The sequence below is a fragment of the Hypanus sabinus genome, chromosome 11 (genome assembly GCF_030144855.1).
Source record: "Hypanus sabinus isolate sHypSab1 chromosome 11, sHypSab1.hap1, whole genome shotgun sequence".
In the NCBI taxonomy this organism is placed as follows: domain Eukaryota; kingdom Metazoa; phylum Chordata; class Chondrichthyes; order Myliobatiformes; family Dasyatidae; genus Hypanus; species Hypanus sabinus.
The window spans coordinates 27502722-27518552 of NC_082716.1; the positions used below are offsets into that span (position 1 = coordinate 27502722).

The window sequence follows — 15831 nt, forward strand, 5'->3', positions numbered from 1 at the left end:
TATTGTGTGCAGTTTTGGTCACCGAGTTACAGGAAGAATATTAATAAGGTTGAAAGAGTGCAGAGAAGGTTTACAAGGATGTTGCCAGGACTTGAGAAACTGAGTTACAGAGAAAGGTTGAATAGGTTAGGATTTTGTTCCCTGAAGCATAGTAGAATGAGGGGAGATTTGATAGAGGTATATAAAATTATGATGGGTATAGATAGAGTGAATGCAAGCAGGCTTTTTCCACTGAGGCTAGGGGAGAAAAAAACCAGAGGACATGGGTTAAGGGTGAAGGGGGAAAAGTTTAAAGGGAACATTAGGGGGGGCTTCTTCACACAGAGAGTGGTGGGAGTATGGAATGAGCTGCCAGTTGAAGTTGTAAATGTGGGCTCACTTTTAACATTTATGAAAAACTTGGACAGGTATATGGATGGGAGGTGTATGGAGGGATATGGTCCAGGTGCAGGTCAGTGGGACTAGGCAGAAAAATGGTTTGGCACAGTCAAGAAGGGCCAAAAGGCCTGTTTCTGTGCTGTAATGTTCTAAGGTTCTATATCTGCTTTTACTACCTCTCCCGGCAGCACCTACTATTCTCTGTGTAAAAAAGATGGCCTCGCATATTTCCTTTAAACTTTTTCCCTCTCACTATAAATCTATTTGCTCTAGTGTTTGACCTTTCCACTCTGGGGCATAAAAAAGAGTCTGGCTATCTACCATATCTGTACCTCTCATCATTTTCTATACATCCCTATCAGGTCACGTTATCAGCCTCCTCCAATCCGAGGAAAACAAGCCCAGTCTATGTAACCTCTCTTGGTAACTATAATACTGTACTCCATCCCAGGTGGTATCCTGTGAATTCCTCTGCTACCATATGTTTCATGTAATGTTGTGACCAAAACTTTGCACAGTACTCTAGATGTGGTCTAACTATAGTTTATAAAGTTGTACCAAACTCTCCCTTCTCTAATATTTAATATGCTTGATAATGAAGGCCTTATATCTTCCTTGCCATTTTATCTACTTGTGCTGCAGCCATCAAGGACTCCTTGGGTTGTACACATAGGTCCTTTTATTCCTCAATGTTTTTTTGGGGCTGTACTATTTATTCTATAAGTCCTAGCCTCCCAAAATGCACTTATCAGGATGAGATTGCATTTTTTTGCTGTGCCCATCTTACAAAATGATCAATATCACCTTCTACCTCCTATTAATAAAGCAACTTAATTTGGCAGCTTGCTCTCGAGCATATGGGATCCAACCATTTTGATCAGTCCGCACTACCCTCATCAATGCATTTTGCCAACTCTTTGAAAAATTCAATCAAATCACAGAGTATCTTTCTAAAATCTATGACTATTTTGATTAATTCCTATTCCAAGTGTAAATTAATCCTGTTCTTCAGAATTTTTCCAAGAACCTTCCCACCACTAACATCGTAAGTTTCTGCCCTCTGCCCTGCTTGAACAGGCATAATGAAGTTCAAAGTACATTAATTATCAAAATATGTATACACTATACAACCTTGAGTTTTATCTCGTAACAGACAATCACAATAGAAAGAAACCCAAAAAAATACATTTCAAAAAAAGATCGTCAAACACCAAATCTGCAGAGATAAAAAAACAAATCATGCAAACAACAAACACAAGCAAATAGTATTCTGAACTGAAGTCCACAAAGAGAGCCTGTCCACAGACCCTTAGTTTAATGCAGAGTGAGGTAGTGAGCTTATCCAGCCCATCCCTTGCCTTGGGCCCGACACCCTGACCTTTTCAATCTGGCCGGGCCCTTAAATCATCCTCCAAACATTGGGGCTAGTCACCTGGATACAAGAGTAATGAAATGAAAAATATAAAAAATTAACATCTTCATAGATTGCTAAAAAGGAAAACAAAATAGTTAACATGGGTCTCTTACGAGATAGGAGAACTTAAGTAATAAGAATAAATAAATGACAGAAAAAGAAATTGGAACACTTCCCAGAAAGAGTGGCGATCAACAAGTCTTGAACAAGTATGAAGATGAGAGAAATTGGATAAGTAGGAACAAAGCTGGCCTGAAGGAATTGTTGGAAATGGAAGGCAAAACTTTGCTAAGACCTGAAGATTTGCATCCTAAGATTTGGAAAGGGGGTTGCATTAGTAGTTATTCAAGATTTCAAAGATCTGAAAATTATTCCTGCAGCCTGAAAAGTAGCAAATGTAGCTCTATTAGTTAAGAAAGGAGGGAGTGAGACTGAGGTTACTATAATCCAGTTGGCTTGACTTCAGTGGTGGAAACGATGCTAGAATCTGCTGTAAGTAACAAGAAATTTAGAAAAAGAACATGACTCAAACAGTCAATGTAAATGTATCAAAGAAACTTCATAAAACATCAAAGAAACACATTGTTAGAAATTTTAGAATTTGAAATCTGCAGAATATGTAAGAGGAAACCATTGGATGTAATATATTCGGACTTTCATAAGGCTTTGATAAGATGCCACAAACAAAATTAGAACATATTGTATTGGGGGTTTTATACTGGTGGGAAAAGAGGACAGATTAAAATGCAAAAGACTGAGAGCAGAGAAAAGGAGGTTCTTACCTGGATTCTTCAGGGGTGCCTGCTGGTGTCTATCACTCACAATCCGGATTAATAGTTTGGTTGAAAGAATTCAGTACCAACATTCAAAGATCTGAGTAAATTTATTATCAAAGTACATATATGTCATGATATACCGCCCTGAGATTCGTTTTCTTGTGGACATACTCAGTAACTCCAATAACCATAATGGAATCAATGAAAGACTGCACCCAAGAGGGTGAGAACCGGTGTGTCAAACTGTGTAAATACAAAAAGAAAGAAATAGTAATAACTAATAAATAAATAGATAGATAAATAGATAAATAAATAAAGAAAGAAATAGATAGATAGATAGATAGATAGATAGATAAATAAATAAATAAATAAGGAATAAATATCAAGAACATGAGATGAAGAGTCCTTGAAAGTGAGTCCATAGGTTGTGGGAACAGTTTGGCAAAGGGACAAGTGAAGTTGAGTAAAATTATCCCCTCTGGTTCAAAAGCCTGATAGTTGAGGGGTAATAACTGTTTCTGAACCTGGTGGTGTGAGTCCTGAGGCTCCTGTACTTTCTTCCTGATGGCATTAGCAAGAGGAAAGCATGACCTGGATGGTGGGGGTCCCTGATGATGGATGGTGCTTTCCTCCAAACACACTCTGTGCAGATATGCTCAATGGTGGGGAAGGCTTTACCTGTGACGGACTGGGCTATATCCACTAACTTCTGCAAGATTTTCCATCCAAAGGCATTGGTGATTCAATACCAGACTGTGATGCAGCCGGTCAATATGCTCTCCAACACATATTTAATAGAAATTTGTCAAAGTTTTACATGTCACGCCGGATCTGATAGCCTCTCTCTTCAATTATTTCACTTTTTCTACACATTCTGATGCTTCTTTTTGTTTTGATTGTGTTTTGGAGATTGTTGGAGCCTGTGACGTGCAGTTTGGAATTCGATTGAGTGATTTGGCACAGTGACTCAATGGCTACCCAAACAGTATTGATCTTTGGTAGGAGGTAGAAGTGAACAGTGTGGAGCAAGGGTCTATAAGTTTGGGGGCAGTGGTTGGGAATTCTCCAGATTAGATGAGGTCAGTGATAGTTTAAGAAACAGATTCTTAATGGTATTAAGTGGGGTCCACCTTGAGGGGCAGGTATGAAGAGGTGTCTGAGAATTGTTACTTGGTTGGGGAGTCTAGGGTCAGGATTCATGATCTGAAAATGAAGGACGAGTATTGAATTGAATTGAATTTATTTCTTACATCCTTCACATACACGAGGAGTAAAAATCTTTATGTTGTGCCTCCATCTAAATGTAAAATGTGCAATCATAGTAATTTATAATGAGTAGAACAGTCAATGTAATATAGAGTACCCTCAAATCAGTGTGAGTTCATCAGTCTGATGGCTTGGTGGAAGAAGCTGTCCCAGAGCCTGTTAGTCCTGGCTTTTATGCTGTGGTACCACTTACTGGATGATAGCAATTGGAATAGATTGCGGTTGGGATGGCTTGGTTCCCCAACCATACTACGGGCCCTTTTTACACACCTGTCCTTGTAAATGCCCTGAATCATGGGAAGTTCACAACTACAAGTGCACTGGGCTGTCCACACCACTCTCTGCAGAGTCCTGCAATTAAGGGAGGTACAGTTCCCATACCAGGCACTGAGGCAGCCAGGATGGAAATGAGAAGAAGTTTCATCACTTGTGCAGTAGCGGTTCTTTGGAATTGGACTGCTTATTATCTAAAGGTGGAAGCTTGTCCTGCTATAAGACGCAAGGGAGTTAGAGTGGACTGTGTGGTATCAAAACAAAGTGGAGGTAATTAACGGAGAAAGTGTAATGGGCAAAAGGCTGCCATGGTTAACATGGAACAACGTTAAACAAGAGACATGAGGAGAAGTGAAATATTCTGAGTTTTGATTTTAGCACCTCTCTCAATATAGACTTTTCATAGATGCACAACTTTGTATTGATCACCATCAACGTGAGGCATTTCCTTAGAATGTTTTTTTCATGACCATTGGATACGTTAAAGTTGGGGAAGATAAGTTGGATAACTTATTATCTGTGTTATGCATAAACTATTTGGTCACAGTGAATTGTTCCTAGAATGTAGATGAGTGGTGGACTCTTGAGGAAGTTGATGAGAATCTGCGGAGAGTAGTTTGTATAGACAGTTAGTGGGAATGAGATAACTCAATCAAATTGGCTTCCTTCCAGGTCCTAAGGAAGCTTGATGCATGACATTTTTGAAGGAGAATATTTCAGGTGGGAAACAAGAACGAATCACCTCATAAAGAATAATTTTGTTCTCATCCTGTTATTTGCCCCTGCATAACTGAACCCCTTTTGTTGTTATTTCTTCAATCAAATGATTGGAATTACATTTGATTTGTTTATTTCCATTTATTACTTTCACTGTGGCTTTTTTTTTTAATTGCCTGTCTGATATTTCTTGTCTAGGAGTAATATAATGGATTCATACTAGGGACATGTGGTTAAAGTTACAATGTCCTATTTTATTGCTGTTTAATATGCCTTCAGAATCAATGCTGACACTTCGCCCATCTCTTTCAGCAACTGTACTTCTGGTGCCTTTGGGTTTCCTTTTTCTAGAATGTAAGGCAGTACAGCACACGATGGGTATTTCAGCCCAGAACTAATTTGACCAGTACATAAAAGCCTAACTAAACTCGTTCCTCTCCCTACGCAATGCCCATATCCTTCCTTTCCCTGTATATTCACGTTCCCATCGAACAACTTCTCCAATATTTGCCGCCTTTAACTCTCCCCAATTCCAGGTATCCACCACTTCACTTAAAATAACTTCCTCCCTACATCTCCACAGCTTACACCCTCTCATCTTAAATCCATACACCTTCTAGTATTAAACATTTCGACCTTGGGAGGAAAAATATACCAGCTCCTGCTCTGTTGATGCCTCTCAAAATCGTTTACACTTCTGCTCTCCCTTCACCCTCTACAACTACAGAGCGAGTTTATCCAACACCTTTTCACAGCACACACTGTCCTGATGAAAGGTCTCGGCCTGAAACGTCGACTCTTTTATCTTATCGATAGATGCTGCCCGACCTGCTGAGTTCCTCCAGCATTTTTGTGTGGAATCGGGCAACATCGGGATAAACCTCTTTCACCTTCTCCAGAGCTTCCATACCCTTCCCACAATGGGGCGACCAGAATCGAATGCACAATTGTGTCGCTGCCCTATTGTTTCTGAAGGAGGTTATGTTTCTTATAAAGTTAGTGGCAGTGACCTTGAATTGTTCCATTTGGATATTCATCATTTACCGACACTTAGATACTTTTCGATACAATGAACCTTTGGCGCACGATGCAAGATCAAGCGGCACCGGGTTCCGCACGGAAATGCCGCAAAGTTTACAGAAATGTGGGTTTGAACGCGCAATCGCCCATCCCGGAAAGTGGTAAAGGTTAAGCCCTGTTCCAAACTCCGCTCAAGCGCTAAGGTTTGCCTTTGACGAGAAAGGGAGCTCTCCGCCTCTTTGCTAATCTATTTCTCGAGTCAAATCCAGTCACGTTGCCAATTACACCGTTGTTTTGAGGTGGTCCTTCAGACATCATTTTCTCCACCTTCTCCGTTAACAAATGACTGCTCAGATTGCCATCACTCCCCACCACTGATCTCATCTCTCTATCCAACCGGCGCGGCTCTGCCTTGAGTTTAGGGGCTGTCGCTCCATCAGCTGATCTGCGGGTTGGGCGAGGAGAAGTTATCTTTGTGAACTTTTATCTTCCCTTTTGTACAAACTCCAACAACTCTCAGAGTCTCGGGTAAGTAATGGTTGGAGGAGGGGGGAAAGTACTCCTCCCTCCCCTCTCTTCCTCCCCCCCCCCCCCCGGGTCTCAGCCCTCGTGCGGGGCGAGAATGGGGAGCGGATCCTTTCTCGGTTCCACTCTGTAGGGTGGACCACATAGCGTGAGAGGCGCGAGTTCACAACTTCTAAGCTTGTGCGCAACTCACGGTAAATAAGTTTGCGAAACTCAGGATAAACCTGTCTCATAGTTTAGCCCCGTGAAGGTAACTTGGAAATTTACTTAGTTACGTTTTCTGTGAATAGGCATTTTTTTTTGGTCCCAATTTCTGTAAACAACGTTCGACCGGACGCATGAGTTAGATGTCAGAAATTTTTTCCATAATGGCTGAAGGACCTTCGATTTTTTTTAAAATCCAAAAATGCATTTCCGGCTTTACTTCTTGACAAATCTAATTTTGAAGCCATTCATTTTAAAGTGCCCTCCCCCGTATGTCACAGCACCAAACTCCAGGGCTATTACTAAACTTTCATGGGAGAATAATCTTTTCTCATTTGGGATGGGGAGGGGAGTTGCATCCTTTATATATAGTCTGGTTTTTACAAAAGATGCACGCAAACGTTTTTTAATATTGCTCGAATTAAAAACCTGTCGAGTTAGGATTTGAATCTTGGTGGTCAATTGGTCTTGGAACAGCATAACTCAGGGTCGGGTCGTCCACTGTCTGTACCGACCACAGTGTCACATCACTCTAAGCCCTTCTGTTTGCACGCTTTCGGTAAACCCTCCAATCTTGCCTGTTCACGTGTCATCCTGAATGCCTCTGAAATACTGCCATTATATTTGTTTATTTTTCTGACAGCATATTTTGGCACCTATCACTTTTTTTTTCTCCAAAATAAATCTTGCTATGTAAATCTCCTTCACATTTCCCCCCTCACCTCATATGCCTTCTAATATTTGACATTGCCTCCCCTGGAAAAGGACTCTGCCCATTTACCCTATCGTTGCCTCTCATTGGATGTTCCGACTGATTCTCCTCTTTGATTGGATACTGGAGTATGTGACGACATGTGACGTGCAGATTTTAAGTTATCATTTAAGAACTTTTAACAGAATCTCCATTTTAGGTCACAGCTGAACTACCATTAACTGTCTGAGCTGTATGTTAACTAGCAACTTTGAGCATTATAGCTTAGGGAATATAGGCTATTTTACCCATGGACATGGCACCTAAGAAGGGTGGAAATTCCTGGCTGGTGCTGCATCCCTATAGATCCAGAAAGTTGTACAGTCATACAGTGTTTGTGTACAAATGTCCCTGCCTTTATTGTAATTGCAGCTACAGTGAGGCTTCAATGTGAGGAACCTGATAAGTCCTGGTTTGGTTATTTTATCTGAGTAGTTGGCAGAGGTAAAGTTGATTTGTGTGCGTGCCAGTTTTTTTTGGGGGGGGGAATAGGCTTTGGTTGCAGGGAGGGAGGGTATGCTGTTGAAGTGCTCTGAACTTCAAAGTTCTGGTCATGAGTTGGAAAAGGATATTAGTTGTTCACCTAGGATTGATGCAACACGACCAATTTGGGTCTTCTGTACAATGTTTTCCTAAATTAAATAGATTAGTAACATAGTGCGAATTACCAGTTGTTCAGGTGTGAAACTGTAACACAAGAAGGCCTATTACCTTGCAATTGGGAGATAAATCATAAAAAGGGCATTCTCCTCAGCCTACCTCCTGTGTTTCCTTGCATTTGGGATGCATACATTCAAAGTCTGGGATTTGTCATTAAAAAATAATTTGTGTCTTTCTGCGACAAGAGTATGATCTGTTAACTTTGTGATATCCACGTTAACAACATTAACACGTTTTAACATATTATTCATCTAAGGAGCTGTCTGTAAGGAGTTTGTATGTTTTCTCCGTAACTGTGTGAGTTTCCTCTGGGTGCTCTGGTTTCCTCCCACAGACCAAAGATGTACCGGTTGATAGGTTAATTGGTCATTGTAAAAATTGTCCCATGATTTGGCGAGGATTAAATTGGGGGTTGCTGGGTGTCATGGCTCGAAGGGTCTAATCCATGATATGTCTCAGTAAATACTAAATGATTAATGCAAAGACAACGCTGTTGGTTGAATTAGTGCCTTGCAGTGAGATGGATATTCATCACAGAGCCAGTGTCCAGTGGCATAATGCTAACTCAGCTGATGATTGTCTTTGGTGCTGTTTGGAAGCCTTGTCAGGTATGTTTTAAAGCAGGAAGTTGTAAAGCCAGTCTAGTGATTGGCAGTTAAAAGTAAACTTGATGGATCAAGCTTAATTTCATTTTTATATTTTTAAAAAATGATTTCCTCCTTTTTTTTATGCTATTGCATCTCCTAGATATGGGCTTTGCAAGATTTCTTTAAAGAGTTCAGGCTTAATGCTTGACCCGAGGTGAATGATGTTTTATTTTTTTTTATCTTGTCAATTACCTGAATGCCCTTCTCTTTGACTACTATCTACTTACTCCTGATTAGTCTATTTGTGCTGTCCGTTTTACTTCCTCTTTCATTCAAAGTTTAATAGTTGCTTAATAGGTGCACGTGTGGAAGAATTATGACTCCTAGTCTATGAGCAATATTTGGCATGAATCTAAAACATTACTGCTCAATGCCTCTGAAGACCTGATGTTAAATACTTTAAGGAATTTAATGTTGGATGGCACTTCTTATTTCTGTTGTACTGATGAAGAATTTTAAACTTCCAACCACAGATATGATCTTTGTTCTATGCATTACCACATACAGAAATCCTGATTTCCTCCAATTTCTTAGATGTTGTAACACAACATTTTTTAATTGATTTTCATGTGAATAGCAGCTTTGTATTGTACAAAGAATGCTACACTGTTGGGAGATATCATCTTCTAGAATGAGAATATAAAGGACTTTATTATGAGATGATAAAGGATTTGTATGATAAACACAGGAGAGTCTGAAGATGCTAGGTTCCCTGATGAAGGGTCTTTGCCTGAAACGTTGACTCTATTCCTTTCCATAGATGCTGCCTGACCTGTTGAGTTCCTCCAGCATTTTGTGTGTGTTACTTTGCGCTTGTGTGAAGTGTTTTTGCTTGCAATGGTTAAGTAGCAAACATCACTGCCAGTTATGTGTACATTCTCAGAGAAGATAAATAATATATATAAATATAAGGATAAATAATAAGGCCATTTTAATCATATTACAGTTACATTGAAGTACATTACAAATTGAGTTTGGGTAATGAAAGATACTGACTGTCTAAAAGGCAGATTTAAAAAGGCCAGCAAAATTATGAAAGGCTTTTGGTTGACTTGAAGGAAGTAACTTTTTATTTTATGAGGTTTTTGGACTGGGATTCATAAGGGATGTAGAAGGGGATCTTGTGGCTGTAGGAAAAGTTGAATAATTTGCCATGAGTTTGCTCGACCACAGTTATATAAATGTGATGGAAGAGTAGGCTGGGTAATAGTGAAGTAACTGGAAAAAGAACTGAAATGTGTGAAAATACCACATGACTTAAATGTTAGGATATTAAGGAAGAAATAGCAGAAGCTCTGACTGTAATATTTTGGCTGTTGAAATTGTGCCAGTTGAGCAGCTGTTTGACCCTTAACTGCTCTGTTCCTGGAATTTGTAAACTACCTAACAAACCATGGTGGCAAATAAAATAAGAACTTCAATTAAAAAAAAAACCATGGTCAACTTGTAACCAGCAATCACTATTAGCTTTTGTGGTAATAATATATTGATAATGCTTTGGATGTTACCAGTTTAGATATTTTTTAAATTCTCATGAGGCTTTTTCAATAAAATTATGTTAGAGCTTGTAGAAGAAAGGACTAGTTTTCAATGTAAATATGATGATGGTTGTTTTGGTTCAAAGGCTTGTCAAAATTGGTTATTTTCAGGGACACAGTTATCACTGTGTCCTGCACTTAGCATAAATTCCAAACTTTCAGATGGTGTTATTTCTTATTAAATTAAGTGACATGAGCAATTTCAATTTCTCACAGGTATCAAATGATATTTATGAAATGCACCGATAATTTGTCTGCCTTAAAAGTCAAGGAAGTATTTTTGTATAGTTCTTTAAAGAGATTAAGGAAAGTTATGAAAGGTTAAATTATTTTGTAACTCTAAAAAGAAGATGCCATGCACTCGATTTCTTTCAGAATAATGAATGTCTGTAAGATTCTAGAATTCTTCCAAGGAGATTTTAGTGGGATTGTTGCCTTTTTAAATTCACTTCTCGCACATTCCAGTTTTAAATGAGCAGGATAAATATGATTTATTTCAAAGTGTGCATGATAAAATTTAAACTGTATAAATGTATTCATCCTCCTATTTCTACAGCTGTAAAATTGAAGATTAACCAAATAATCCAACAGATTTTAACAGGAAGGATGTATTGTGAAACTCATTTCACCACAGCTACTAACGACAGGGCAGTGGGGCTTGATTAAAGAGTTGGAAAAGTTCAGACCTAACCTTTCCCTGAAGCAATTCCAATTGGCACTTGTACTTTGCCCCTAGATAGCACAGGAAGTACCGCTTCTGAGCCACAACCTTCAGAAGATGCTGTATGGTTCAGTTTCTTATTTTATTGTACCTACAAGAGTCACATTCTGAACCTGTCGAATTCCTTCAGCCAAATGTAGGGTGTGGGGTTCAGTGGCGTATTCTTGAGGTGGAAGGAACCACAATAGAGTTCCATCCTATCTTTGCTTAATATTGATGACTTCCATAACACGAGATTCTGCAGAGCTGGACATCGGCCCGGAGCTTTGACACTTCACTCCTTTCCATAAATGCTGCCTGCTGAGCTCCTCCAGCATTTTGTGTGTGTTACTATTTCTTATTTTTCATCTTGGTTACTGATTTATTCCCTTCCTATTTATTTTCCACTTTTTTTTTAACCAGAGGCTACTTGCCACCCTTGGGGTAAAGTTCATATTTAATTGAGCTGTCCACATTGTCCGCATTATGGATGACTAATGGCTGAAAAGCCAGCCCTTCCCTCTTATTTTACAGTTATCAACGGTTTAGTCATCAGTGGCAAAATTGATTGTCTAGATGTTAGTAGAGGGTAGTTCAGTAAAGGTCTGGCATTGTTACTTGTCAGTTATGCCCAGTTAATGCAGCAGCATGAGAAGTGTTCTAGCAGGTGCCAGCTATGTGTATGGTGGGTTTTGAGTAAGAAGTGTTTTGAGGCTGGGAGCAAGTACTGACGAATCTTTACCTGGCTGTGCTTTGTCATTTGCCAAGCAAATCTAAGGTTACCTCAATCTCAGCTATTTTGCTGTTCTCTTCCCAGCACACTTGTGACTTTTGGTTAGACAAGTATAGCTTTTTATGTAGTTTTCCAATTTTAAAATCTGCGATTCTGTGGAGGGTTTTAAAGCTCTTAATGATTAATTTAACTGGTTAAATCAATCATTAAAAGATTTTTTTAAAAAAACCACAAAAGAAGGTGATGGGCAGTTAAGTGACCTGCCTGTTTTTTTTCCAGTTACCTAAAGCACTTTATCAAGGTGTATTAGAATTAGTCAGCACCAAGGGAGTGGGAGGACCATTATTAAGTTGGGAGTGATGTAAAGGGAGGCACAATAGATTAGATACCACTCCTTTTAAGTCTTGTAAAATCTCGTTCCTTTGAATGAGTCACTTCTCAGTGACATTTTAAAAAAAAAAATTATGATTCATGTTGGATGAGTTCTTTATCAGTTGAATAGATTGGCACAACTGGACAAGTATTTGATAACTTGTTCCATTTATCAACAATTTAAAATTTAAAAAAAACCTGAATCAACCAGTGGTAACATATGTGAGAACTTTATTAAAAACTTGCTATGTGAGAGTTCTGTGGAAAATATGCCAAGTCTACCTGAACATGGAATTTGTTGTTGCAAACATGAGGAAATCTGCAGATGCTGGAAATTCAAGCAACATACACAAAATGCTGGTGGAATGCAGCAGGCCAGGCAGCATCTATATGAAGAAGTACAGTCAACATCTCAGGCCGAGACCCTTCCATTGTTGTATTGAATTTGTTTTTTTTTATATAAGCATGAAATTTCTACTTGTCAATGTAATGGAAAGGGATGAGGGACGGGTGCTAAGTACAATTGCCATCTTCTTCTATGTGCTCTCTGAGGAGATAGACATTGCTCAATTCAGATAAGAACCTGTTAGACCATTTAGAGGTGGCTGATAGTTGAGATTGGGTGGTTGCAGCTGATAGTTGAGGTTGTAGTCTTAACTACAACCTGTAGTTGAGACTCTACAGGGAAGTTTATATCCACAAGTTGTCTTGGTGATGAATGGAGATAAGTAGGCCATGATAACAAGCATCTAGTTCTTTTGAAGTTACTGAGGGTAATAGAAAGGACCAAACAGTGAGAGAGCAATCTTCTTGCAATGAGTGTGATGCATTTGGAACATATTAGGTTTACAATGAGGGGATATGGTTACTTAGCATTGCCTTTGATCTAGTTGGCCAATTGGAAGTCCACGTCGAAGCGCAAAGGTTGATCGAAGCCCAGAAGCCAAGGCTTGATGGCTGGAATCTCACGTCTGTGATTCTCTGCGAGTCCATTGGGGAAGTCAAAGGGTCCAATGTCTGCAATTCCACAAGTCTGCTGGTGGCAGACAGCAGACAGACAGATAGACAGACAGACATACTTTATTGATCCTGAGGGAAATAGGGTTTTGTTACATTTTCACCAATCAAGAATAGTGTAGAAATATAGCAAAATAAAACCATAAATAATTAAATAATAATAAGTAAATTATGCCAAGTGGAAATAAGTCCAGGACCAGCCTATTGGCTCAGGGTGTCTGACACTCTGAGGGAGGAGTTATAAAGTTTGATGGCCACAGGCAGGAATGACTTCCTATGACGCTCAGTGTTGCATCTCGTTGGAATGAGTCTCTGGCTGAATGTACTCCTGTGTCTAACCAGTACATTATGGAGTGGATGGGAGACATTGTCCAAGATGGCATGCAACTTGGACAGCATCCTCTTTTCAGACACCACCATCAGAGAGTCCAGTTCCACCCCCACAACATCACTGGCCTTACGAATGAGTTTGTTGATTCTGTTGGTGTCTGCTACCCTCAGCCTGGTGCCCTTGCACACAACAGCAAACATGACAGCACTGGCCACCACAGACTCGTAGAACATCCTCAGTCTCCTCAGGAAGTAGAGATGGCTCTGACCCTTCCTGTAGACAGCCTCAGTGTTCTTTGACCAGTCCAGTTTATTGTCAATTCGTATCACCAGGTATTTGTAATCCTCCACCATGTCCACACTGACCCCTTGGATGGAAACAGGGGTCACCGGTGCCTTAGCCCTCCTCAGGACCACCACCAGCTCCTTAGTCTTGTTCACATTAAGCAGCAGATGATTCTGCTCGCACCATGTGGCATTAGCGTGGGTGGGAAGGAGGGAGGAAAGGGGCTTGTTTTGCTGTTCTACTTTGTGGTCTGCTGAGCATTGTGGGTATGCCATCTCAGTGCCGGAACGTGCGGCGACCCTTACGGGCTGCCCCCAGCCCACCCTTGTGTGTGTTGGTTGTTAACACAAGTTACCTATTTCACTGTATGTTTCTATAGTCATGTGATAAATAAATGTGAATCTGGCTCACAATATACACATGTGATTTGATTTGTTGCTCATTGGCAAATGGCATAGTGTGCCATGAGCAACCCAACGTTTTGGATGCTGTTTGATCTGTGCATAGGAAGTAAAGGGCTGAAAACCCTTGCCCCATTGGGGAAGATGTATGCTACCCCGATGCAATTGAAATGGCACAGCAAACCCAAGCAACTGCTTTTGTACCAGTGCTAAGCTTGGTGTTATACGGACTGTCATTGGATGGTCTCCAATACGTTTTGAGACAATGTGGTGCAGAAGCTCTTTCATTTAATGTAACTAGGCTAGTTCACATTTCTGCAGTGTAAAACTGGAGTAACAATGTTATCGCTGCAGTTGTAGGGCAGCCTGACATTGTGTCCATTTCATACTTCTATTGTCGTGGTGGCAAGATAACCAGACACCACAGTCCAGTGTGTGTGGAAACGTTTGAAGCACTTTCACTGATCCGCACGGATTTTGGCATTGTTCCAACACGGATCACAAGGTTGTGATGTGTATCATGAGACTTTCAATTAAACGTAGATCAGGAATGTGGAACATTTTAAAAGCACAATACTATTTGGAGTTGCTTTCACATCAAGTTGTATTTGAGTTAGCTTTGCTGATTTACATTACGATTTAAATGAAGGTTGGGTTCTGACTCTCACACTCAAAGTGGATGGGTTTTACCCTTCAATTTTGACACTGGCAATTGTACAATTTTATTTTTAAAATATGCTTTATTCAGAAAGAAAAGTATACCAAGAAAGAAATCAGGCAAAAAAAAAGTGTTTTTGGATTTCAGCAAGGCATTTAATAAGATACCCCATGCAAGGCTTATTGAGAAAGTAAGGAGGCATGGGATCCAAGGGGACATTGCTTTGTGGATTGAGAACTGGCTTGCCCACAGAAGGGAAAGCGTGGTTGTAGATGGGTCATGTTCTGCATGGAGGTCGGTCGCCAGTGGAGTGCATCAGGGATCTGTTCTGGGAACTCTTTGTGATTTTTATAAATGACCTGGATGAGGAAGTGGAGGGATGAGTTAGTAAATTTTCAGATAACACAAAGGTTGGGGGTGTTGTGGATAGTGTGGAGGGCTGTCAGAGGTTACAGCAGGACATTGATAGGATGCAAAACTGGGCTGAGAAGTGGCAGAACCCAGTTAAGTGTGAAGTGGTTCATTTTTGTAGGTCAAATATGGTTGCAGTATTAATGGTAAGATTCTTGGCAGTGTGGAGGATCAGAGGGATCTTGGGGTCCGAGTCCGTAGAACGCTCAAAGCAGCTGTGCAGGTTGACTCTTTGGTTAAGAAGGTGTGCGGTGTATTGGACTTCATCAATCGTGGAATTGAATTTAGGAGCCAAAACGTAATGTTGCAGCTAATGTTGACTCCGTCTTTTTCTTACAATTAGATTTATATTTTGGTGTTACGAAACACAAGTTACAATTGGAAGTGTAAACATTTTAAAAAGCCAAATAAGCTTAGCATGATGCCACTCCTGTGACCCCTGGGGTAATACATTGTTTGAGGCTCTTCCCCTGCACTAACTCTGCCTCTCCATGTGCTGTATGAGAAGGTGCCTGTCATGTGGTCCTTCTCCACAGAAACTTGGCACTGGCTGCACCAAACTTCAGGTTCGGTATGTACACCTGTGGTGTGACTGCACCACCCAGCAGCATTCCCTTACAGATATTTCACTGAGCTGGAAAGCCATAAAATTTCAGACAGATTTCACTTAGTTGATAACTTTCCAGCAGCACTTGGTGTCCGTCTACTTCCTGCTTTTCATAAGCAGACTTTGGAGCACCTCTCCCACCATTTC

At 40.2% G+C, this 15831-nt stretch overlaps 1 protein-coding gene across 2 annotated transcripts in view; it reads left to right on the top strand.

Moving 5' to 3' along the window:
• The first annotated feature begins 6202 nt into the window (after positions 1-6202).
• LOC132401799 (elongation of very long chain fatty acids protein 1-like) overlaps positions 6203-15831 on the top strand; it is a 96893-nt gene continuing 87264 nt past the window's right edge. For both annotated transcript variants that reach the window (XM_059984011.1, XM_059984010.1), the window contains exon 1: positions 6203-6372. The gene's annotated coding sequence lies outside the window, so the exon portion shown is untranslated. The remainder of the gene's footprint in view (positions 6373-15831) is intronic.